General features: G+C 42.5%; 1 pseudogene; it reads right to left on the bottom strand.

Moving 5' to 3' along the window:
• Positions 1 to 22,269, bottom strand: part of LOC122731771 — a 29,561-nt pseudogene extending 7,292 nt beyond the window's left edge.
• Between the last annotated feature and the right edge of the window lie 3,184 nt (positions 22,270 to 25,453).

Here is a 25,453-nt window from a genome sequence, read left to right as displayed (position 1 = left end):
CTAGTCAAGCTCAATTTAGGGTCCAAACATCTCCATCTTTATTGTAATGCTCTAAACACTGTATTTTGCCAGAGATTTAGCAAAACAAGGTATTAGATTATGTAATTTCACAGGGGGAGGCATCTGCATATATCTGCATACATCTGCATATCATATGCATCTATTACAATGGATCATAAATTGCATAATCCACTTAGAATAATCAGGGTCTTTGTCCTGCTGCATTTCCATTAACTTCCTGCAAATGAGACTAATCACATTCCTCACTAACTCCGTAATGGAATTAAGCTGATTCCTACGCTAAGAGTTTACCCAAGGTTTCCTTAGGGGAGGGAAGACTCCATGGTGGAAATGGAAATTATAACAATACCAGCTCCTATTTCTATAATGCTTTAAGGTTAAAAAAAAAAATCTGTGTTTTCAACAACCCAGTAATCTAATCTAGGCAGTATAACCCATTTTCTAGATGAGACAACTGGTATTCAGAGAAGGGAAGTGATCTTTTAAGATGTTGAACTTTAACTGAGGTCTCCCTTTTCCAAGCTCAATGCCCTTGGCCCTGTGAAAAAGATGAGCACCTTTACCACACATAAATGCCAAAGTCCGGAATGTGGGGGAGGCTGACTGGTGGTACTCTGGCCTTGGTATAAACAATTTCTTGGAGGATTTGGTGTATATTATGGAGTCTCTCTGTGCCCCAGAAGAAACAACTGCAAGACAGGCATGGTAAAAGCATCATAGATAAAATTTGCTTCCCAGCTTTCCTGCTTTTCAGGGACTTTGTGACTATGGCTTGGTTTGGCACCCAGAAGGTAAAGGTCGCATTTGTATTTGGTTGTTAATCACTGGTTTCACCCCAGCACCATGGACAGAGCCAAGATCACAGGCTCACAAGACCATTGATTTAGGGATCAAAGGAATATTTAAGGTCATCTACCTCAATCCTCTCATTTTAAAGCTGGGGAAATTGAGGCCCAGAGAGGTTAGATTACTTTCCCAAGGTCACAATGAGGGCCACACAAGTGTTTTAGATCTAGCACTCTCCCCATTGCACCAAATGATCCCTGGTATTTGTCAAGGACTTTCTAGTTTATAAAGCCCATTCACATTCACTGGCCCATTTTATTCTCATAAGAAACCTGTGAGATAGGCAAGGCAGTGATAATGAGCATGAAAGAAGTGTTAACTGCTGTGTCTATAGAGCTTTAAGATTTTCCAAGCACTTTACCTATGTTGTTTTTACTGATTCTTACAACAACTCCATGGAGCAAGTGCTACAGGCATTGTCATTCAAATTTTACAGAGAAGGAATATGAGGCACAAAGAGTGATTTCCATCTTGCTTTTAAATCTTATTCAAGGACCCTCTATTAGGGACCACTATTCTCTCCATTTTACAGAGGAGAATACTGAGGCTCAGAATTAAATGAATTGTCCAAAGTTACAACCAATTAATGGCTGCAACTATACCCTGCTCCTGCCTCCAGTTCCTGATTTCCTTACTCCAGTTTTCTTTCCTTTACACCATGGCATTTTTTTTCTCACTGCCTTAAAATAATTGTGGACTCAACAGCTTTTACTTTTCTAATAGTTGAATGAATTTAAGGAAGAAACATTGGTTTTGACTTCCCTTTCCCTCCAAGCCAGCCTGGAAGAGTCTGGGTTAGAGGAGAAGAAAGTGGTCAGCTGTGGCTCTCCTCAGCTGCTAAGAAAGCTATTTATCACCTACACCTCCTTCTCAACACTTACTCCATTGAGCTGGCCTAGTGAGAACATTCGCAAATCACGATATCACTTCTCTGACTCCAGCTGGGCTGAAAAGCAAATTATCTTCTGCCAGCCAGACTGTGACCACAGTCCCCAGGAACCCTTTCTGGCCAGCTTCCCTGTGGTCTCATTAAAGCTCAAAGAACTTCCCTGGGATCTGAGTTGCCCGATCTTAACAGCTGCTCATCAGTGTGCTGTGGACGCCTCTAGAACTCTACCTAGGCCTCCCTAACTCCTGATATGTGACACCCTCTTTTCAAAGGCTAGAAATAAAAAGAACTACTGTGGGCTGGGAGGGGAGGATCCAGATAGGACATTGCTCAGGTTGTATCACTGACCTGTGGTATAAATCTACATGGAGAGGTAATTTTCCAATTTATTCGTAGATGCTCCCAAGAGGTGATAGTTCCCTGAGACAGCTATGCTATGTGAAGAGAAAGGACTTTAAACAGCTTTTAGTAAAACTCTCAGGAGTAATAAGAGGCATTTACAGTTTACAAGACACTTTCCCATACATGGTTTCATCTGAGATTCAGGGGAGCAGATTTCATTTCAAGTTAAGGAATGTCTTATTAACAATTGGAGCTATCCATAAATAGAATGACTGCTTTGGAAAGGTTGTGGGATTATAGCATCTTAAATCCGGGAAAAACCTCAGAGGTCAGCTAATTCATCCCTTGCACTCATTTTAGCAAGTGAAACTGAGGGTCTGAGAAATTAAGTGACTTTCCCAAAGTCATGTGGTTAGTGGAAATCAGAGGCAAGATTCTAGCCCAGGTCTCAGACTCCAGAGATAGTATTCTCTTGACTGTATCCTACTCATTCCTCTCTTGCTGATTTGAGAGTCTGCCACTATCATCATGGCATATACAGGAGAGGGTAAGACTTCATTGCAATCAGTTAAAGATTGCTTTATCCTTTACTATGGGTCAGCCATCATGTTAGGTGGTGAGATGACAAAGGCAAAAATGAAGGAAAAAAAGAAAGGAAGAACCCTTTCTTATAAAGAGCTGGCATCCTACCGAAGAGATACAACACAGAAAAATAAGAACTATGGCAGAGAGTGAAGGAGTTCAAGGAGGGGAGAGATCAGACCAAATACTCCAAAGAAAGATTCAAGGTGGGATAATCAGACATGATTCCAGAGGACTGAAAATGACTAATGTTCCTCACCTCATGATAGAGAGCTGATGGATTAGTATGTGGAATTAGATGCACTTTTGGGCATGGGTGATGTGGAAATTTCTCTTGCTTGATGACATGGATTTGCTAAAAGGGTTTTTTTCCCTTGTGGGAGAATGAGAGATAGAAAAGCTGAATGCCTGATCATTGAAAAAAATACATTTAAAATCAAGAGGGAGAAAATGAGGTGGCAAATGAGACACACCTCAAAGGAAGAGAAGGATTCTGAAGGTTGAAGGTAAGCAGGGCTGGTTATATTCCTGCTACAGACAAGTAAACTGAGGCTTAAAGAGGGGAGATAATTTGCCCAAGGTCTTACAGTCAGGGAGCATCTGTAGATTTGGGGCTTGCACCTTCCTCAGATTCCAAGTTAAGTACTCTTTCCATTGGGAGAAAGGCAAGGTGTTAAGGTGGTGAGCTTAGGTGGGTGGACCTGGGGCAAGAATGACCCAGGATCTATTCTAATAACTTCCTATTTATGTGACCTGGGGCAGCAAGTCTCTTGAACTGCTCTAAACCTCAGGTTCCACATCTTTTAAATGAGGATGATCATAAGTTGTGCTGCTTCCCTCCCTTACAACTTTGTGTAAGTGTGAGCCCTCACTCTTCCTGAAAGTTCTCAGATATTCCAATACGGGGCTGGGGTGGGGGAAAGAGACCTTAGAGATTGTCCCAATCCAACCCACTTACTTTGCAGATGCAGAAACTGGGATGTAGAGAAGTGAAGAGACTTGTTCAAGGTTACACAGGTAGTAGGTGTTAGAGCTGAAATTGGAACCCAGGTCTGAGATCCAAGGGTCTCTCTGGGAATCCAACCCACTACCCATCTACTGTTGCTCACAGACACTGTTCATGGGAATCAGGCAGAAGCCCAGTTGGGGCAGATGCTTTTTGAAGAAGGAATGGGGACAGTTTTTCCCCCTCATTGTACCACAAGAACATGGGTGACTCTCAAAGGAGCAGATTGCAGAGAATGGGACTACTTGTCTTTTAAGTTGCTAATAGAGATGACAACTTTTCCCCACCCCGCTGAGCTCCATTCCTGGTCTGATGGCATCATCCATTCAGATCATCCTCTTAAGCCTCACTGACAGCCTCACTCCCTAGTGCATTAGACCCCAGATAATGTCACCTTTTCAAACACTCCTGCTGACCGGTGACCTAGTTGTGAAAACTGTCCTCAGAATCCAGACAAAAGTAAGTGTCATGAATCCTAATGAGGGATGTCTTGGGGGCCCAGGAGATGTCTGAGGGCTACCTGGTTCGGTGATCCCCATCAGTCACCGGAAGACAGCCATGGAGACATGTTGTCATCCAGCAGGCCGGGGTGGGGGTGGGGGTTCACTGCTATGTGGTGAGTGGTGGGCTGGAAAGCATCACTTGATGAATCATTAATTACTTACCTTTTCTGCTGAAGAACAGGAACAGGACTAATGAGTTCATGAAGGCATTTGGCTGCAGACTAAGCTTCTTACTGATTACAAGTAATACTTCACAATTTTTTCCCCCTGGGAATAAAGAAAATGGCATGAGTGTGTCCTAGTGGAAAGAACACAACAACTAAAGGTCTAATGACCAGAGTGTGAGTCCTGGCCCTGACCTGGGGAAGACAGCTTTGCCCCTGGACCTCAGTGCCCTGTCTGTAAAATGGATTTACTAACCTCTTCCCTGTTGTGATAAGACTCAGATGATAGGATGAGTGGTAGGTGCTGTGAAAATTGAAAAGTGCTGGGTAAAGGAGGGTGGAGAGCAGGGCAGGAGAGTGGGCAGGACCCTGAACCTGGACTTGGGTCCACCCAAGTAGAATCCCACTGCAGGTGTTTATTAGCTGAGTGACCCTGAGCAAGTCATTAGCCTCCCTGTGGCTCAATTCCCTCATCTATACAATTAGGCAGTCAGACTCAGGGGCTGCTAGGGTCCCTTCCAGCTCTAAAAGTATGATCCTCTGGCCTTTTGAATGGGTAAAACTGGAGAAGTAACAGTAATCAGAGAACAGAGTTCTACTCAGAGCCTGGTCAGCTGCTCGGAACCATAGGCCAGCTCCTTTGGGCCTAATCCATGCCTGCTTCCAATCTCTGGGAGCAAGGCCTTAGTTCATCCATCTATGGGGGAGCCAGATAAAACAGCTGGGTTGGCTTGTCCTCTTGGGCTCCCAGCTGTCGTCCATCTAGGACGGAGGCTCCAGCAGTCTTCCTTTGAGTCTGCCCTTGAATCAAGGAGCAAAGAGAGGGGCCCAGAGGGCAAGTGGGCTAGAGGCAGTAGTGTCCCTGTCAGGGGGAGGCCATGAGAAAGCCAGGAGATATTGAGAAGAGGTCATTCTCTCTGATGGCCTCTTTTTTTTTTTTAAGTGAGGCAATTGGGATTAGGTGACTTGCCCAGGGTCACACAGCTAGTAAGTGTTAAGTGTCTGAGGCTAGATTTGAACTCAGGTACTCCTGACTCCAGGGTCGGTGCTCTATCCACTGCGCCACCTAGCCGCCCCCTGATGGCCTCTTAAGACAGAGGAAGAACAGGAGGAGCAGGGAGAGGGTGGGCCTTGTCCACCCAAAGTCCCACAGCCAAGAAGGAAGTGGCAGAGATGGAGTTCACCCCAAGTCTGCTGGATTCACAGTTCTAAGAACACAGTAGGGGCTTACTGATCGATGCTGGGGTTGACTTCAGCCTCTCAGTGGCTCTCTTCCCACTCCCCCATACTGTCATGGTCTCCCCAAACAACGTGGAATCAGAGAATGGAAAGAGTGCGTGAATGGTTGCAGGAGGCCCCAGACAAACCGCCCCCCTCACCCCCCACCCCCCACCCCCTAGCCCTTCAGCTAGGGCAGGGGCAGGGGACCCCAAACTTCCGCTTTCCAGACATAAAACCCTACTTGCTTTTCATCGCTTCCTTCCTGTCAAGACATTAAGATAAAAAAAGATGCTTCTAGAATAATTCATCAGGCCCGTTTCAGTTACTGCACACAAGGCTCAGCTGCCTGGAGCTCCTTTGAGAAATAATCTCTTCTATCTACAAGTCTCCCCTTGACTTCACCTTTGATCCTTATACATTCTGTGGGGATTCTCCTGCCAGATGGAGACAGTATTCAGAGTTGCCCAATGCCACCCCTTTGTGCTTCAGAGCTTATGCAGACATGGTGGGGGGCAGGGCTGCTCTCTGGCCAAACTGGCTTGCCAGCTCCACCCATCTCCCAACTGTGTGCCTTGACCCAAGGGACCCCAAAGTTGCAGGAGATTCCCTCTTCATCTCCACTTCATGGGACCCCTCGTTTCCTTCAAAGTGCAGTTCCGGGGCTCTCTCCTGCAGAAGCCTTTCCCCCCCCTCCCCCCCAGCTCTTGTTCCTGATCTTTTCCTCTTGGACTTCCTGTGTATATCATTTGTATTTATTTATATGTGTCCCTACCTCTGACCCATTCCCACCTCAAGTAGAGAGGTAGTTCTTTAAGAGCAGGGACAATTTCCCTGTCGTCCTTAAGTGTAGTAAAAGCTTAATGCTATTTGCTGACTCATCAGTTAATGAACTGCCATTTAATGAATGAATTAATGATGCCACTATTGTTTCAACAGCAACAGAAAGATTTTCACAGAACCATTTGTATAGATTATGGCAGTAACCATTAGAAATCATATATATATAGCAATACCACTACTAGGTCTGTATCACCTCTCCTCTCACTCCCTTCCTCTTTCATTTCCCTCTCTTTCTCTGGCTGAAAACACAGGGTCTACTCACAGGCTCAGTATGACTCTGATCAGTAAGGGAGCTGTGACTTTTTCTACTTCTGACCTGTGGAGTCTCAGCTCTTCCTTAGACAACCTGGTGACATCCCCACCTCCACTCTGGGGAAGGACGTCCATATTTATTTTTAAAATATTAATTGTATTTCATTTTTTCCAGTTACATGTAAAGATACTTTTCAATTTTGTTTTTAAAAGATTTTGAGTTTCAAATTTTTCTCCCTCTGTTCCCTCCCCTCTCCACAATACAATAACCAATCTGATATAGATTATATATATACAATCATGTTCAACATATTTCAACATTAGTCATGTTGTGTCAGAAGAAGCAGAAAAAAAGGGAAAACCATTAAGAAAGAAAATAAAAACAACAAAAAAAGTGAAAATAGTATGGTTCAATTTGCATTCAGATTCCACAGTTCTTTTTCTACATGTGGAGAGCATTTTCCATTATGAGTACTTTGGAATTATCTTGGATCATTGTATTGCTGAGAAGAGTCAAGTCTATAACACCTGATTATCTGGGTGTCCATATTAATGCCAAACAGTGATGACACCTAATTGGCATAGAACCAATGCAGTTCAGGACTCCTGAATGCAAACAATCCACCCATCTCATGCTCCCCAGTGGCTGAATTACAAATATATACTACAATACCTGGATCTCATGACCACTTTCAAAAAAGTACTTAAAAAACAAACAGAAGCAATGCAGCCAAAATTAGAAGGGAAGCAGAAAGCTGAGAAACAATTATTACAGCCAGTGTTTCTGATAAAGGCCTCGTTTCTAAACTATGTAGAGAACTAAATCAAATTTATAAGAATGTAAATCATGGGGCAGCTAGATGGCGCAGTGGATAGAGCACCAGCCCTGGAGTCAGGAGTACCTGAGTTCAAATCCGGTCTCAGACATTTAACACTTACTAGCTGTGTGACCCTGGGCAAGTCACTTAACCCCAATTGCCTCACTAAAAAAAAAAAAAAAAGAATGTAAGTTATTCCCCAATTGAGAAATGGTAAAAGTATATGAACAGGCAATTAGTTTTCAGATGAAAAAAATCAAAGCTATCTATTGCCATATGAAAAAATGCTCTAAATAACTACTGACTAAAGAAATGCAGATTAAAACAACTCTGAGGTACCACCTCACACCTCTCAGTTTGGCTAACATGACAAAAAAGGAAATAATAAATGTTGGAGGAGCTGTGGAAAAATTGGAACACTAATGCATTGTTGGTGGAGTTGTGAACTGATCCAACCATTCTGGAGAGCAATTTGGAACCATGCCCAAAGGGCTATAAAGCTTTGCATACCCTTTGACCCAGCAATACCACTACTAGGTCTGTATCCCAAAGAGATCATAAAAAAGGGGAAAGGACCCACATGCACAAAAATATTTATAGCAGCTCTCTTTGTGGTGGAAAAGAACTGGAAATTGAGGGAATGCCCATCAATTGGGGAATGGCTGAACAAGTTTGTGGTATATGAATGTAATGGAATACTATTGTGATGTAAGAAATGATGAGCATGCAGATTTCAGAAAAACCTGGAAAGACTTAAGTGGACTGATGCTGAGTGAAGTGAGTAGAACCAGGAGAACATTGTACACAGGAACAGTAACATTGTGTGATGACCTACTGTGATAGACTTGACTCTTCTCAGCAGTGCAATGATTCAAGACAATTTCAAAGAAGTCATGATGCAAAATGTTGTCCACATCCAGAAATAAGAACTGTTGATTCTGAATGCAGATTGAACCATACTGTTTCTACTTTTGCTTTTTGCTTTTTTGAGGTTTCCTCCTTTTTTTCTGATTCTTCTTTCACAACATGACTAATGCAGAAATATGTTTGATGTGATTGTACATATATATCCTGTATCAGATTGTTTTCTGTCTTGGGGAGGGGGGAGGGAAAGGAGGGAGGAGAAAAGTTTTGAACTAAAAATCTTATGAAAACAAATGTTGAAAACTATCTCTGCATGTAACTGGAAAATAATAAAATACTTTTATGATTTTAAAAGATAAAAAGTACATTAAAAAAAGAATTCCTTCAATTCTGCTTTCACCCTTCACCCTTGTCATCCCTCTTATTTCTTGAACTAGCCAATTGGCCAAGTTTCCATGTTGTATTCTGTTTCTAGCTTAGAAACATCTCATAGGATAGTGGTTTTTCCATTTCTGGAATCTATAATTTTCAGATTTGGTTGATGATTTATAACAAAGCTGAACAGTTATTTCACTCAGCATTAACTAAGTAACTTTGTTGTCCAGTTGTTATTCAATTGTGTTCCATTCTTCATGATCCCATTTGGGGTTTTCTTGGCGAAGATACTGTAGTGGTTTGCCATTGCCTTCTCCATCTCATTTTATAGACAAGGAAACTGAGGCAAATAGGGTGAAGTGACTTGCCTAGAGTCATGCAGCTTGGAAATGTCTGAGGCTAGATTTGAACTCACAAAGAGGAATCTTCCTGACTTCGGTCCCTGTGCTCTATCCACTATACTGCCTAGCTGCCCCAACTAATTAATTAACTCCACCTCCATCTCTAACCCTAACTTGGGACTTTCCCTACAATATTCCCTCATCTCTACACCTACCATCATCTCCATCCCCACTTCAGCTCTTCTTGGTGTGTGGCCTTTTCCCATTACAATGCAAGCTCCTTGAGGTCAGGGACTGTCTTTCTGCTTTTATTGATATAGTCAGCATTTAGCAAATACCTACATATCACTATGTGATGTGGATGCTTGTTGACTGACTGATTGACTGACATTAGATCTATTATTACATTATAACACAAAGAGAAAGTTGCTTTTTATTTTATTTTATTTTTTGGTAAATGTTCATGCTCCCAACAGGCTCGCCACTTGAGGACTTTGTCTACTTTTAGTCTTCATAACTTTGAAACCATATGAGTGACAGGGTTAAATAACCCCATATAGACGTCCCAGAGTCAGATGGGACATCAGATACTTGCTTCCCCAGCCCATCCTTGAACTAGAATCCTCTCTAATTCATGTTGACTTCTCGAGGCTCTCTAGCACAGGGAAACCACTGCCTTCTTTTGGAAAGCTCTGCTTATTGAGAAGATGCCCCCCCCCACGATGAGCCTATTGGTCCCCTAGTAAGCCCTTCTCTTCCCTGCATTATCCCAGTACCCAGCTCTGAGACCAAGCAGAGGGAGTTTTCCAATTTCTTTTCCATGTAATAGTTCTTTCCACACATGAATGTCCCATTGTCATCTGTACCATTCTTCTTGAGATGAATCATTCCCCACTTCCTTCACCCAGAGCTTTATGGATGGCATGGTCTTCAGTGACATGTGAGCATCTTCACCCTATTCTGTATGATGTCCTTGTTCCTCCTCAAATATGACACACTGAGCTAAACAGATTGCTAATATGGTCTGACCCAGGCGGAGCCCACCAGAACCATTCCTCTCTCCCCTCTGCCCCAGTCTTAGAAGAGAATCCTGGGATTTGGCAGTTGGGACCTCAGCAGCCTCTGGCCAAATCCAGACCCAAACAAGAATTTCCCAATAGCATATTCCCAAAAGGGTCAGCCAGCCTCCACTTGAAGTCCTCTAAGGAGGGGGAACCCACCAGATCCTGACTCAGGTCACTCCATTTGGGGACATCTCTAATGGGTAGGAGGTGTTTCCTGACATCAAGCCTAAACTCACGTCTTTGCCACATCCAACCATGGCTCCAACCTGAGCTCTCTGAGCTCAAGCAGGGCGAGGCTAAACGCTCTTCCCCATAACAACTCTTTAGCTACTCAAAGGCAGCTCTTGTCTCTCTAGTCTTCTCTAAGATAAACACACTCAGTTCTTTCAACTAGTTCTCATATAACATATGCAAAGCCTTTCACTGTCCTGGTAGGTTTTTTTCCTGGCAACTGTCCAACATGAATGTTCTTCTTAAATTGTGGTATCCAGAAATGGTTACAATCCTCTAGATGAGGTACAGTATGGGCAGAATATAGTGGGACTATCACTTCCTTATTTCTGGGACTGATCACCTTCTTAATGAAGCCTAAAATGGCATTGGTTTGGGGGCTGCCACCTCACACTTTCTATACATATTGAATTTGCAAGTTGCTAAACCCCCCTAGATCTTTCTTAGAGGTGTTGTCTATCCATGCCTCCCCATACCTATGCTGTGAAGTTTATTTTTCTTTTTCTTTATCCAAGTAAAAGACTTCCATCTTTTCCATCTTCCATCCTCCCAACTCAGGACAGGATTCCTCTCTCTTTTCAGATACTTTTTTCTGCCTTGTTGTCACTGAAACTTGTCCATCTTTGTTGTTATTTTTTAATTTTAATTTTATTTTTTAAAGTAATAAATATTTTTATTTATAGTTTGGGGTTCCGATTTTCACCCCTCCTTCCCTCCCCACCCCTTCCCTGAGTCAGTAAGCAATCAGATATAGGTTATGCATGTACAATTATGTAAAACATGACCACATTAATCATTTTGTATATGAAAATTTGAATAAAAGAAAAAAATGAAGGAAAGTGAAAATAGCCTGCTTCAGTCTGGGTTCCATCATTATCAGTTCTTTCTTTGAGGGTGGATCGTCTGCTTCATCGATAATCCTTGGGGATTGTCTTGGAGATGATGTTATTTTTAAGAAGTACTTTGTTCTCCTTGGCAACCTGATGGATAGAGAGCCATGTCTGAGCCCCTCTCGTTGTCCTCAGCTTCCCTCTCTACCCAGATGCTGCAGCTCAGTAAATGTCAGAATTCTAGAATCATCAAATGTCTGAACTGGAAGGGGACTCAGAGATCATCTTGTCTGAGGGCCTACAGGTAGCAAGTGTCAGTGCTGGGATTTAAACCCATGTCCTGTGATCCCAGATCCCATTCTTTTCTCCTCACTCTATCATGCTGTTTCTCACTGCTTGAATGTCCCATTGCTTTCAGAGACTTCATAGAAACCAGAATTCCTCCCCTGTGTGAAAAAGAAATTGGTTTGTCATCCCTGTCAGTTCTAAGCAGGAAGAACTGAAGATTGATTAACCAGAAGAAAGCCCTCAATCAATCCAGCCCATAATTTGGCCCAGCAAACACCCTGCTAGGGAAGCTTATTTTTTTAATCAAGAGATCCATAAAGTTTTGAGTGCAAGAATGAGCTGTGATTTGAGAGGAGGGGATGAGTGCCTGCTGCTATTTATTCTGAGAAATAAATCAGAACAATTGCTGTGAATTACCCTTGTTATTTTGGGGCCATGGGTCTGGCGGGAAAGATACTTCAGGCATTAGAGTTTAGGGCTGCCTAAGGGCAGCTAGGAGAACAACTTGTGGTTCAGTAATCCAGGCTGGGCTTCTAGCTTCCATGCTGGCCCATGTTGCTTCTCCGGTGCCTGACTTAGCATCCTCTGAACCTGGATGGGCAAGAGCACCCATGGCAAATAACATGGGTAGAGACTCTCAGGATTTCCAAATCTCATGCACAAGAAATGTCATCATCTATCTGCAAGCAAGCCATGAGTATTGCCAGTCCCTGCTACTCCAGTCACCGTTCTATGCACTGGAGATAGGAAGACAAAAATAAAAGTGTCTCAAGGAACTTACATGGAGTGGGTCATTATCTCTTTGTGAAACCCCATCCCTGGTGAAAGATAGGAATCCCTAGCTGTGGAATGGGGGGCGGGGTCATTGGCCTGTATAGTGGATCTGGAGAATTCAATTCCATGCCAGAAAATTACTTCAGAATAAAATAGAGGGACAGCTAGGTGGTACAGTGCATAAAGCACTGACCCTGGAGTCAGAAGGACCTGAGTTCAAATCCAACCTCAGACACTAGCTGTGTGACCCTGAGCATGTCACTTAACCCCAATTGCCTCACACAAAAAAAGAAAAAAAAGAATAGAATAGAGGAAACAAATGTAAAAGTTGGAGCATTAAGCCTGAGATACTGGAGGAAAGTGGTTTGGATCTATCCCTCCAAACCCAAGGCAGATTTGCAGTAGAAGAATTATGAGAGGCCATAACCGAAGAGGAAACAGGAAAAAATATATTTTAAATAAAAAAGGCATTGACTCTGTAATGGATTTCACTGTAACTCTCTAGCCACTGAATAAAAATCTACTGAGTCACAGGGAACTCACTCTCTGATTTTATGTGTAGACCATATGCTATCCGAAGTGCCTGGAATTCTTCTTTCTTGGGTCAGAGAAAAAAACTGCTGGAAGAAGGGTGGCAATGGATCTCTGTGCCCTCTGTCCTCAGCGAGCACACATTCAGGGATGCCCTATTGGCTAAGTGACTCTGAAAAGCAAAGAGCCAAGACTGCACAATGGAGCCTGGAAAAACGGCTGCTGAGCATGAAGGCCAGACTTCTTTCCCACACTTGAATGGAGATAGCAAAGGGCAGATAGGAAGACAAAGCCAGTTACTGGAAAGGCCAAGGCTCTGGTGTCCCTGGCAGGCCCAGTCTGAAAGGTCAATTGGACATGAACGTGCTTAGAAAGGAAAGGATTCACGGGTACTGAAGCCATTTCATGAGCTAATAGATAAGAAGTCCAGAGGTCTTCCTCTCTCCCTCCCTCCCTCCCTCCCTCCCTCTCTCCCTCTCTCTCTCTCTCTCTCTCTCTCTCTCTCTCTCACACACACACACACACACACACACACACACACACACACACACACACACACTGCAGCGGCAATGTAGTGTAAACTGAGGCACACTTTATGTGCTTGCTCACTCTTCTCCCCAGGTGTTGACATTCTAGCTTTAAACTAGCATAGCTAATTTGTTCAGTAACATTCAAATTGTGTGAAGAAATTCAATTGTAAAAACACCTTTGGTGCAGTTTGTCCAAAGTCCAGTGTTTCTTAGCTTGTTACTGAGGTCTAGAGATGAAGGTTCCTGGCAGGAGAACTGGGGCTTTTCTATTTTTGATGGCCCCATTTTCAGACTAGGCCATCAGTGAGGGAAGGGGGAGCTGACTTGTTGGCCCAGATCAGTAGCATAAACTCTTGGGCTTCACTGGTCTCCCTCTCTTCCCCGTCCAGCTACCTTTCGACATGCCACCAAAAACCCCCAGGGAGCAAACCAAAGATAAGAGCCTTGGCAGGGAAGCCTGGCAAAACCAGGCCTTTTGCGATGACCTATTGGATAAGTACATAGTCCTGCCTTTTTCTTCAGAACAATACTGACTGATATGATTTCTTTTTCAGTTTGTGGGAACATTTTTTTTTACCATGGTGCCATATGATGTAAAGGTTACTGAAAGAAATTAACCAAAAGAATTTATAAGACAAAGCTTAAATAGAACATTGTGGTTTCCAAAGGTAGCCAATTGGTGCAGTGGATGGAGCTCCATGCCTGAAGCCAGGAACATTATCTTCCTGAGTTCAAATTCAACCTCAAACACCAGCTGTGTGACCCTGGACAATTCACTTAACCCTGTTGCCTCATTTTCCTCATCTGTAAAATGAGCTGGAGAAGGAAGTAGCAAATCACTCCAGTATCTTTGCCAAGAAAACTCCAAGTGGGGCCATGAAAAGTCAGATATAACTGGAAAACGACTGAACAAATGGTTTACAAAGAACCCAAGTGACATTCAGCCAAAGGACAATGGGAAGAACACACACACCAGATGTCACAAACTGCAGTCTCACCCACAGTAATCCATATGTGAGACAAATCATAAAAGATAATATCAAGGGCGCATGGGATTAGAAAGGGAAGTGAACAGGTGAGATAGAACAAGGGATAATCAAGTGTCAGTACTTTCCAGGCATGCTAAGGGATCCAGCCAAAGCTGTTTAGTGTTCTGGAGACCTTCTCTATGAAGGATTTGTGGGGAGACGTGGGTCAGAGTCTCACAGGAGGAGGAGATGCAATTGGGCTGCATTGGGCATTAATGGAAAGCTTACTAATGCCCAAAAGATCACAGATCCATTGAAGTATTGAACATGAAATAGGAAGACTGACCAATGAGCACTTAGTCTTAATACATGCACAATATTTCCTGTGGAATAATATCATGGAGGCTTGGTGAGCCTTCTTTGGGCCATAAGTGACTGAGGAGCTAGTGCTTTGTGGCAAAAACAGAGTCTGATAATGGACTTCAGAGCTGAATGTACTTATGACAAAAGCAGCATTGAAAGCATTGATATTTACCTGCATCTAGCCCCTTTTCATACTTTTCTCTACCCTTGTGTATTCTGGGTGAAGGAGAAGCCTTGTGTGTCTCTAGGTGGTGGAAGGTGAAGTGATGGTGGCTGCCTTACCTCTCCTTCCACAGCCATGTGTCTCTGAGAACATAGAGCAGTTTGGGCATTTGGGGCATTTTTGGCATTTCTTGCATTTCTTCTCTCTTGATCCTAAATGGATGAGAATATTTGGAAACAAAATGGAGAAATTGATAATCTTCCCCCCTTCTTAATAGTATTTTATTTTTCCCAATTACACATAAAGATGGTTTTCAACATTCATTTTTGTAAGATTTGAGTTCTAATTTTTCTCCCTTCCTCCCCTCCCTCCCCCCTCCCCAAGCCAGCAAGCAAATATGATATAGGTTATATATGGAGAATTATGTTAAACCTATTTCCACATTAGTCTTATAGTGAAAGAAGAATAAGAACAAAAGGGAAAAACCACAAGAAAGAAAAATTAAAAAAACCAAACAAAACAACAAAAGTGAAAATAGTTTGCTTCGATTTGCATTCAGACTCCAAAGTTCTTTCTCTGGATGTGGAGAGCATTTTCTATCATGAGTCTTTTGGAATTGTCTTGGATCATCATATTGCTGAAAAGAGCCAATTCTATCAAAGTTGATCATCATACGATGTTGCTGTTACTATGTACAATGTTCTCTTGGTTCTGCTCACTTCACTTAGAATCATTTCATGTAAGTCTTTCCAGGTTTTTCTGAAATCTGCCTGCTTATTATTCTTACAGCACAATAGTATTTCATTACATTCACATACCACATGTAAGGGTCAAATTTAGTATGGGGAGAGTAATTCCTTACACACAGCTTGTTTAATTGTTCCCTAATTGATGAGCATCCCCCTCACTTTCCAATTCTTTGCCATCACAAAAAGAGCTACTACAAATATTTTTATACATGTGGATCCTTTTCTTTTTTTAAAAATCTTAATATTATTTTAATTTTTCCAGTTAGATGTAAAGAGAATTCTCAACATTCATTTTTTTTCTTTTTTTTTCAGGGCAGTGAGGGTTAAGTGACTTGCCCAGGGTCACACAGCTAGTGTCAAGTGTCTGAGGCTGGATTTGAACTCAGGTTGTCCTGAATCCAGGGCTGGTGCTTTATCCACTGTGCCACCTAGCTGCCCTCAACATTCATTTTTATAAGAATTTGAGTTTCAAATTTTTCTTCCTCCCTTCCTTCCCTCCCTCCTCTCCAAGACAGAAAGGAATCCAATATAGTTTATATATGGACAATCACATTAAACATATTTCCAAATTGGTCATGTTGTGAAAGAAGAATCAGAACAAAAGGGAAAAACCTCAGGAAAGAAAAAAACCAAAAAACTAAAAAATAGTATTGTTCAATATGCATTCAGATTCCACAATTCTTTTTCTGGGTGTGGAGAACATTTTTCATCATGAGTCCTTTGGAATTGCAATTTAGAACATTTTTCATATGATTATAGATAGCTTTAATTTCTTCATCTGAAAACTGCCTGTTCATATGCTTTTACCATTTCTCAGTTGGGGAATTATCTTTATTCTTATACATTTGATTAAGATCTCTATATATCTGAGAAGTGAGGTCTTTATCAGAAACACTGGCTGTAAAAAAACATTTCCCAACTTTCTGCTTTCCTTCTTTTTTTTTAAATTAATTAATTAATTAATTTATTTATTTTTTAGTTCTCAACTTTTGTTTATACATGCTTTACAATTTCAGATTTTTCTCCCTCCCACCCCTCCCTCCCCCCTCCCCTAGACAGCAGGTAATCTGATATAGGTTATATCTATATATCTCTATACATATACATATAGATATATATATACACACACATATATATACACATAATAACATTAATCCTATTTCTGCATTAATCCTGTTACAAGAGAAAGAATCAGAGCAGTGATGCAAAACCTCAAAATAGAAAGAAAAAAAAAACCAACAGCACCCAAAACAAAAGAAATAATATGGTTCAATCAGCATCTATACTCCACAGTTCTTTCTTTCTTTTTTTTTCCTTGGATTTGGAGATCCTCTTCCATCATGGGTTCCCTGGAACTCTTCTGTACCATTGCATTGGTGAGAAAAATATAGTCCATCACAGTAGGTCAACACTCAATGTTGATGATACTGTGTACAATGTTCTTCTGCTTCTGCTCATCTCACTCATCATCAGCTCACGTAAGACCCTCCAGGTTTCTCTGAACTCTTCCTGCTCATCATTTCTTACAGCACAATAGTATTCTGCTTTCCTTCTAATCTTGGTTGCCTTGGTTTTGTTTATGCAAAACCTTTTTAATTTAATGTAATCAAAATGATGCATTTTGGATTTCATGGTGTTTTCTATCTCTTGTTTGGTTATTTAATTAATTTATTTTTTGTGGTGCAATGAGGCTGTGGTAAGATTATTGGAATTTGACTTTGTCTCATTGGGAGGGGCCACATCTGGCCTGCCCTGAAGTGACATATGCTACTAATGTCAGAAGGAGAAAACCTCTCTCCATAGGCAGTTTTTGAAGGACCTCCCCTTTGGTGGGAGGAAGATTAAACACTGGCTGAGGGGAGTCGGGGTATCTTCTGGAGCTTCCTTCTTTCTGGTGGTGCTAGCAGCAGGAGCAAATGCCCCAGGTGGTGAGTTAACATAAAAGCCCTGCTTTCTTTTGAATTAGCTTAACTGGAAGTGAGTTGGGGATTGTATAGACTTAGGTTAGAGCTAGGAGGGTTATCCGTATTTCTTTTTCCCTATTCCCTTATCTTTGATTTTTATTAATTTCACCTGTGCTGCTTATTTTATTCTCAATTAATAAAATCTGATTCATCTGTGGAAAAGAGGCTGTAAGGCTCCTTTCTTAGTGGCCTGGGAGAAATATCTAAAAAGGCAGTTTGGACGGGAGGGAGCTTTGGAACTAGAAGTCCCTCATTATTTCCAGGACCCCAATATTACGGTGAGGCACTCAATTAACTCTCCAGATATTAAATTTGGCCCTCACAAGGGTTAAGTGACTTGCCAAGGGTCACACAGCTAGTAAGTGTCAAGTGTCTGAGGCTAGATTTGAACTGAGGTCCTCCTGAATCCAGGGCTGGTGCTTTGTGCTACCTAGCTGCCCCCCTTCCCACACGCACACCCATAACCTCCTTCTGACCAGTTGTCTGACTACCTTATTTTCTATGGGCTGAGAGATCCAGAAACTTCCACTGCTACCACTGTAGCCACAGATTCAGTTGCCCCCAAGGCCTGCTCTGGCTCTTCTGGGGCTTGAACTGCCTTGGACTGATCTCCATTCTTACCTCAGTGCAACAGACTCTTCCTGTTGACCTCTAAGTTTGTCTTGGGCTGGAAAATTGTTTCACCCCATCCTTTTGTGGCTTCTGCTGCTCCAGAATTTGTTTTGAAGCATTATTTAATGGGCTTTGGAGGGGTTTTTCTGAGAGCTCAAGTAGGTCCCCTGCCTTTTCTCTGCTATCTTGGCTCTTCCCCCATATAGACTCACTCTTTACATTATCTTTGGACCTTGATTTTCCATGGGAAGTGGGAAAGGGAGGTTGTGATTAGAGTCTGATTTATTCAAGGGTTAACTAAGCCTACCTTGGTTACTCTGTTGATATTGATGGGACCCTGCAAAGGGCATCATGAACAGGGCTTTGCCAGAGGTTTGGTCCTATAGTCAGTTTTGTACATAAAACTTTTGTTATTGCCAAGAACTAAAAACATTGTGTTTTTGTTTTGTTATGTTTTGAAATAGAGATTTACCTATAGCCTTCTCAGAGGTGGGTGCTATTAGTGCTTGGTTGGGCCAAGGTTGGAAGGCTAATGAAGACTTATCATTACCACAGTGAACTATGTGACCCTGGGCACATCACTCTGAATTATTTTCTTTTCTGTAATATGATGCTTGTTTCTTTTTATAATAGCTTCTTTCCCACAAGGTTGTTGTGAGAATCAAATGAGAATATGGGTAAAGTACTTTTCAAAATTTAAAGGACTATGTTAATGCTGACTACTAATATTGTACCAAATGTGAAGCCTTAAGCTTCATTTCTCATCTGTGAAATGACATTGGTGATAGCAATAATAATTATTTTTACTATAATAACAGTAATAAATTTTGTAGCTATGTGGCACAGTAGATTGGATTTAGAATCACAAAGACCTGGTTCCAAACCTTCCCTTTGTGTGGCAAGGCAAATTCTTTTTTTAATTAATAAAAGTATTTTATTATTTTCCAGTTACCTATAAGGATAGTTTTCAACATTTGTTTTCATAGGACTTTTAGTTCCAAATTTTTCTCCCACCCTCCCTTCCTTCCCTCCTCCCCAAGACAGAAAGCAATCTGATATAGGTTATATATGTGCCATCACATTAAACATATTTCTGCATTAGTCATATTGTGAAACAAGAGTCAGAACACAAGGGGAAAACCTCAAAATAGAAGGGAAAAGTAGAAACAGTATGGTTCAATATGCATTCATAAACCACAGTTCTTTTTTCTGGATGTTGAGAACATTTTCTATCATGAAGTTCTTTGAAATTGTTTGGGAGCATTGCACTGCTAAAAAGAGTCAACTCTATCACCATTGTTCATCATACAATGTTGCTGTTACTGTGTACAATGTTCTCCTGGTTCTGCTCCTCTCATCAGCATCAGTTCATGTAAGTCCTTCCAGGTTCCTCTGAACTCCTCCTGCTCATCATTTCTTTTCACATTGATTTTTTAAAATTTTGTGTTCTAAATTTTCTTCCTTCCTCCCTCTTTGACCCTCCCTATGAAATCCAGCAATTCAATATGTCATACATGTGCAGTTATGCAAAACATCTTCACATTAGTCAGGTTGTGAAAGAAAATAGATAAAATTACTTTAGAAAGAAGAGCTAACAAATACAATTATACTTCAATCTGTATTTAGATGCCATCAGTTCTTCCTCAGTTGATGGTTTGCATTTTTCATACGTCCTTCTGATATCCTGCTCATCATTTCTTTCACAGATACTATTGCTAACTGTATTACCCTCCATCTTATTCCTTCCCCTTGATATTGACTCTATTTTCTATCTTCCTTCACCCTATCCCTCCTCAAAAGTGTTTTGCTTTTTACCCCCCCTCCCCCAATCTGCCCTTCCTTCACCCCCATCTCCTTCCTTCCACTTTCCCTCAGGGCAAAATATATTACTATACCCACATGAGTGAAGGGAAATTCTTTAACCTCTTTCAGCTGCAGCTTCTTCAAAATGGGAATAATGATAGCACTTTCCTCAGAGGGTTGTTAGAAAGATCACATGAGATAATGTCTGCAAAGTGATTTGCAAATTTTAATTTTCAATTTAGAAATTTTAATTTTAGAATTAAATTTCAATTTAGAATTAAATTTAATTATAATTTAATTTAGCATTAAATTTTAATTTAGAAATGTGAGCAATTGATATTTTTTCCTGACATTAGTTCCAGAATCCTTGGATAGAGTTTACAGCTCTAATGCCTGTCCCTGATACCCCAGTCAGGTGTGGATTTGGGTTGCTTCCACCCCTCCTGCAGGCCCCACCTGCTACTGTCCCCATGAACAGGCACCCAGGCTTGCCAAGGGAATGGGTCCTGCTAGCAAAGTCCAGGGAGTGTGGTGAGGGTTGGGGAGGGAAGAACCACTGCAAGCTTCCTGCTAGTGACAAGAGCTGCTGGTTTGGCCACTGCTAATGTCATCTCCAAGTCAGGAAGCCCCAGCAACTTGCAAAGGAGAAGCTCTTAATCTGCCTCCCATTCCACTCACTCAAGCCCTGACCAAGGCGGGATCTCCCCAGAGAGATGGAAGTTATCTGAGGGAGGCCTCATTCTCAGGGATTCCAGATTGTCTGTTAGCTCTCAGGAGAGATACTGCGGAGGCTATGATGGAAGGCAATAGGCAGCGGGAAGCGTGTGGGACTCTGAGACAGAAGGGCTGGCTTCCAAGCCAGGCAAATGCCTTCACCACCCTGGGCCTCAGCTTCACAGGCCCCTCTGATCATTGGCGGAGAGCTAAGGGCCAGTCACTCACTGCAGGGATTGTCTCTCTTTCCTCCCCGTGGAGGAAGCCTGAGGTGCAGCAAGCTTTAGTCTTTTAGGCAGCATTATAAAGCTTCAGAGCCAGGACATGAACTCCATTCTTCTGACTCCAAACCAGGACACATTCCACTGCCTCATACTGCTCCCTTTTCTGCCTGGAAACCAAGCTTGGACTCTGATTTCTAACGTCCTTTCTAGCTCAGTGGCCTAGCATGTTCTTCGGTCATTTTTCAGTCACGTCCCACTCTTTATGACCCCATTTGGGATTTTCTTGGCAAAGATAGGGGACTGCTTTGCCATTTCCTTCTGCTCATTTGACAGATGGGGAAACTGAGGCAAACAGGGTGAAGTGACTTGCCTAGAGTCACACTACTAGTAAGTGTCTAAGGTCCGATTTGAACTCAGGAAGACAAGTCTTCCTAACTCTAGGTCTGGTACTCTATCCAATGAAGCGCCCTCTAGCTGCTATTTTACTACCCATTAAAGAATGTTTCCAGTGAATCCATGCTCTGGGTGAATGGTGGTCCCAGGTGTAGGACTCCCAGACCCAGTGGTGACCTGATCCTCTGTTATCTGGGGGCTCTTCCCCTCAGACCCCCAATAATTAAGCCTACTATCAATTCTGTCTTTTTTCTTTGTCTCTAAAGCAGTTTCTGATCTTCAAGTGTACTTTATATAGCACATGTACCCCCTGGAAGGGGATTTATGATTTAAATGAATACCTTGGGAGAGAAAATCAATCAAGAAATCCCATGAAGTAAGTGATCAATGGATGTTTGTTGAATTATTAGAAAGGGAGGAGAGTGTGTCTGTGCATGCTCCTGTATGTCCATCATCCTGGGTCTCTCCATGCTGCCCTCCCTGACAACAGCCCTGGCTGAGGCCAACACTTACACATATGCTCTTCATCCTATGCCTTTCCATCGTCTCCAACAGATTGCACCCTCAATCACTGGCACATTCTCTACTCTTCTCTCTCTCTCTATAATTTCCATGATATTCTCCCTAGGTTTTTGTGACCCTATTCTCCATTCCCCTCCTACCTATATGACCACTCCTTGTCTGTCTTCTTTGCTGGATCTTCATCCAGGTCATGGCTGCTAACTCTGGGTATCCCTCAAGTCCAAAGGAGGGACCTAAGGGTAAGGGTTTGGGGAGAAGTCTGCATCCATTCCTCTGTCTCCTGCAGAATGTCCTATGGCACAATCACCTTATCCCCTTCCAGTCATCCTCTTTTCTGCCTGTCATCCTAACCATACCCTCAGGCATTTTAGCTGTCCTTCCTCAGTACCTTGGTCTGTGGTGACCACACCTTTACAAGGCACCCAGGGGTAGAAGCTGTAGAGCTTCAGGGCAGTGAAGGTCCATATTTGGGTTGTTTCCATAGATTGGAGGCTACCTAGTTTTCCCCTGGCATTTTTGGCCTGAATGGCACATCCAGCTGTCAGAGCCCAGGGTCCATCATCCTCTCAATACAGTATGGGGTAGCCTTTCCTAAGGGCATCATCTAATAGTTCTCCATCTTGAAACTCACTTACCACTTCCCTGGGCCTTCCCATGGTTTGTTCCCCTTGGCCTTGCCCAGCATTTCAGCCAAGCGGAAGTGCTTCATGCCATTTGCATACTTGGCAAGCCCATTTTTAAGTGTCCTCATTTCCTGAGATGTCCTGGAACAGGTAGACTTCACCAATTAATCACCACCACTCACTTCAAGAGCTTCACCTTATCTGCCTCTGAGCAGAGAGATGCAAAGTGGGCCACGGCTCAGCCACATTGAGGACCCAACTTTACCTGCTTGTAACCAAAGTATTTACCTAGAAACTGGAGCAGAGGAGAATCCTGAGAATAGTCCCATAGAGCTATTTCCCAAACCAAAGGCTTGTTATTGAAGACAGATGGGAAGACGTGATCAGGAAATGGAGGCTTCATGTCCTAACTCACTTGGCTTCCTAACCCCCAAGCCACAAGGGCACTTCTGTTGAGAGTGAGGTCACCAGAGGCTTGTGGACAGACTGTGGAAGAAGATTAAATGATTCAATCCAGTCTAATAAACATTTATGGAGTCCCTGCTGTATATCAGGCACTGAGTTAAGCAGTCTGGATACAATTTTTTAAAATGTCTGTCCCTACCCTCAAGGAGGATATAATCTAATGAGAGAGATACACACAAAAGGCAGGAAAGCAGGGGCAAGGGAGAGACAATAGTGGGGCACCTGGAAGAGCAGCAGATGCAGATTGAAGTGAGTCCCAAAGTCCCATTTCTGTTCTCTATAAAGGAAGGCATTGGGAGGAGTTTCGTGGTCCACCTTTCAGCCCTCCAATCAGAAAGGAGAGAAGGCTGAAAGAGGTGGGGTCCATCAAGTCTTGAGTTATCAGTAGGTTGGTGAGATTAGAGGTGATGAGCTTAACTTGGAGGGGTTGGATTTTGTTTGGAGTTGAAACCAAGCAGAGCAGAAGATACAAAGTGGAGATACTAACCTGCACAACTACAATACACAATAGTGTGTGAAGTATGCCTTGGAGAGGGGAAGTTGTTTGTCCTTCATTCTCCAAAGGGACTGTGACATCAGTGATGTCATGACTTGCAGTGAATTTGGACGTGCAAGGTCACCAACCTCACTCTCTCCTCCAGAGTCATCTTGGTCCAGTGGCAAGATCTATATCAGGATGAGTGAAGATAACCCTGGATAGCAAATAAGCTACTTTCCCAGGGTCACACAGTGAGTAAGTACCTGAGGTGAGATTTGAACTCAGTTCCTCCCAACTTCAGGGCCAGTGCTCTATCCACTGTACCACCTAGCTGCCCCTGGAGAGGGGAGAACCTGGTGGAGAAGGCAGAGCACATATCAGAATTCAGCCCAGATCAAAAGAGCAACTGAAGGAAATATGAATACTTGGAATAGTAGGAGAAAGATGGTGAGGTCATTTTCTAGCATATATCTCTGGCTTTGTGCTCTTTATTCCAGTCAATCTCAGGAAAAAGTGTTTCATCTAAATAAATAATCCTGGATACATACTGGGATAGAACCACAGAATCTCAAGAGCAGAAGCAACCTCCAGGTAATTTAGATCAACTTGTTATGGAAGTACTACAGGGCTAGCCCTTCTGCCTGTCTGTTACTGGCTTGTCTATTAATTCTGTCTCCAGGTTCAGAAGCAGCTTGGTGGAAATGTTGTGGAATTCTATCAGAAATTATTTAAATAGTGGCAATTCTCTAATCACCTTGCTCCATCTCACTGTGAAGAAATCAGGTCAGTCTCTTACCAAGAGCCAGCTTCCATGTTCTTGATCTCAAATGATGAACTGGCTTAGATAAAAGTCCAGAAGGTAATAGCCATAGAGTTTATTGGTATCATTAGGTACCATGGAAATGCAGATAAATATTTGAAGAAGTTTATGAAAGGTTTCTTCCAACTACCATTTTCCTCCCAGGACTTTCTGGGGTCCTTCCACCTTGGAGTGTCAACTTGTGCTTTCCCTAGAAACACCTTGGGTGACTGGAGCTGAATTCAAGTACCCAGGGTCCCCCTGACAGCTCAGGGCTCTGCTGGAGTCCTAAGGTCCTTTATTTTGGGGAAAAGAACTCAAGACAGAGAATGATGCTATGGTAGAGACCAGGATGCTCCAAATAGACAGATGCTGCAGAGATTAGGAGCCAGGACAAAGTGGGTCATTTGGCTCTTGGCATTATGTTGGGAAGCCTGAATTTAACAAAACTCTATGAAACTCCTACTATGGGTCAGGTATTCTTTTATGTGCTGGGGATTGGAAGTTAAAAATGAAATGTTCTCTGCTCTTACATTGCTTACATACTACAACATATATTCAGATCTTCAAATATGTGCTAAATACAATGCAAACTTCAGAGAGCAGAAAATTAACAGCTGAGATGGGAGTGGGATGAAGAGAGGTCTTACATAGGAAATGATACCTGAGATATGCTTGTAAGGAAGCTAGGCATTCTGAGAGTCAAAGTTGGGAGGGAAGAGCAATCCAGGAAAGGTGGAATACCTGGGCAAAGACAGGAAGGAGATAGAATGACATGCACCAGGAATGATGAGTGAGCCTGCCCAACTGGAACAACATTCAGAAAGGGAATATATTTGGAAATGTAGGCTGGAGACAGATTGTCAAGGGTTTTAAGTTCCAAACAAAGGGGATTTGATTTTATTTTAGAAAAGTCCCTGGAGCTTCTAGAACAGGGTAATGACACTGGCAGTCATGTGGAAGGCATATTGGAGAAGGATGAGATTTGAGGAACACCAATTAGGGACTATTGCAATGGGTCAGGCAAAAGGCGATGAGGGACTGACATGAGTTGGTGACTATTTGAGAGTGGATAAAGGGGGATGTGAGGGCTTTAATACAGAATCAACAATACTCGGCCACCAATCAGATGGATCTGGGGTGAGGGAGACAGAAGGGTGGCACACATGTATCCCATCTTCCCAAGCTTTTTTTTTGTTCCAAGACAGTCAGGGAGGCTCCTGTCTGAGATGCCTCTCTGAAGTGACCTGTATGGTACTAGGACATTGTGCTCTGGAACCCAGGTTTCCTGAATCCCATTC

Source organism: Dromiciops gliroides, chromosome 6 (genome assembly GCF_019393635.1).
Source record: "Dromiciops gliroides isolate mDroGli1 chromosome 6, mDroGli1.pri, whole genome shotgun sequence".
NCBI classification, from domain to species: domain Eukaryota; kingdom Metazoa; phylum Chordata; class Mammalia; order Microbiotheria; family Microbiotheriidae; genus Dromiciops; species Dromiciops gliroides.
This window is presented reverse-complemented; position numbering and strand designations above follow the sequence as displayed.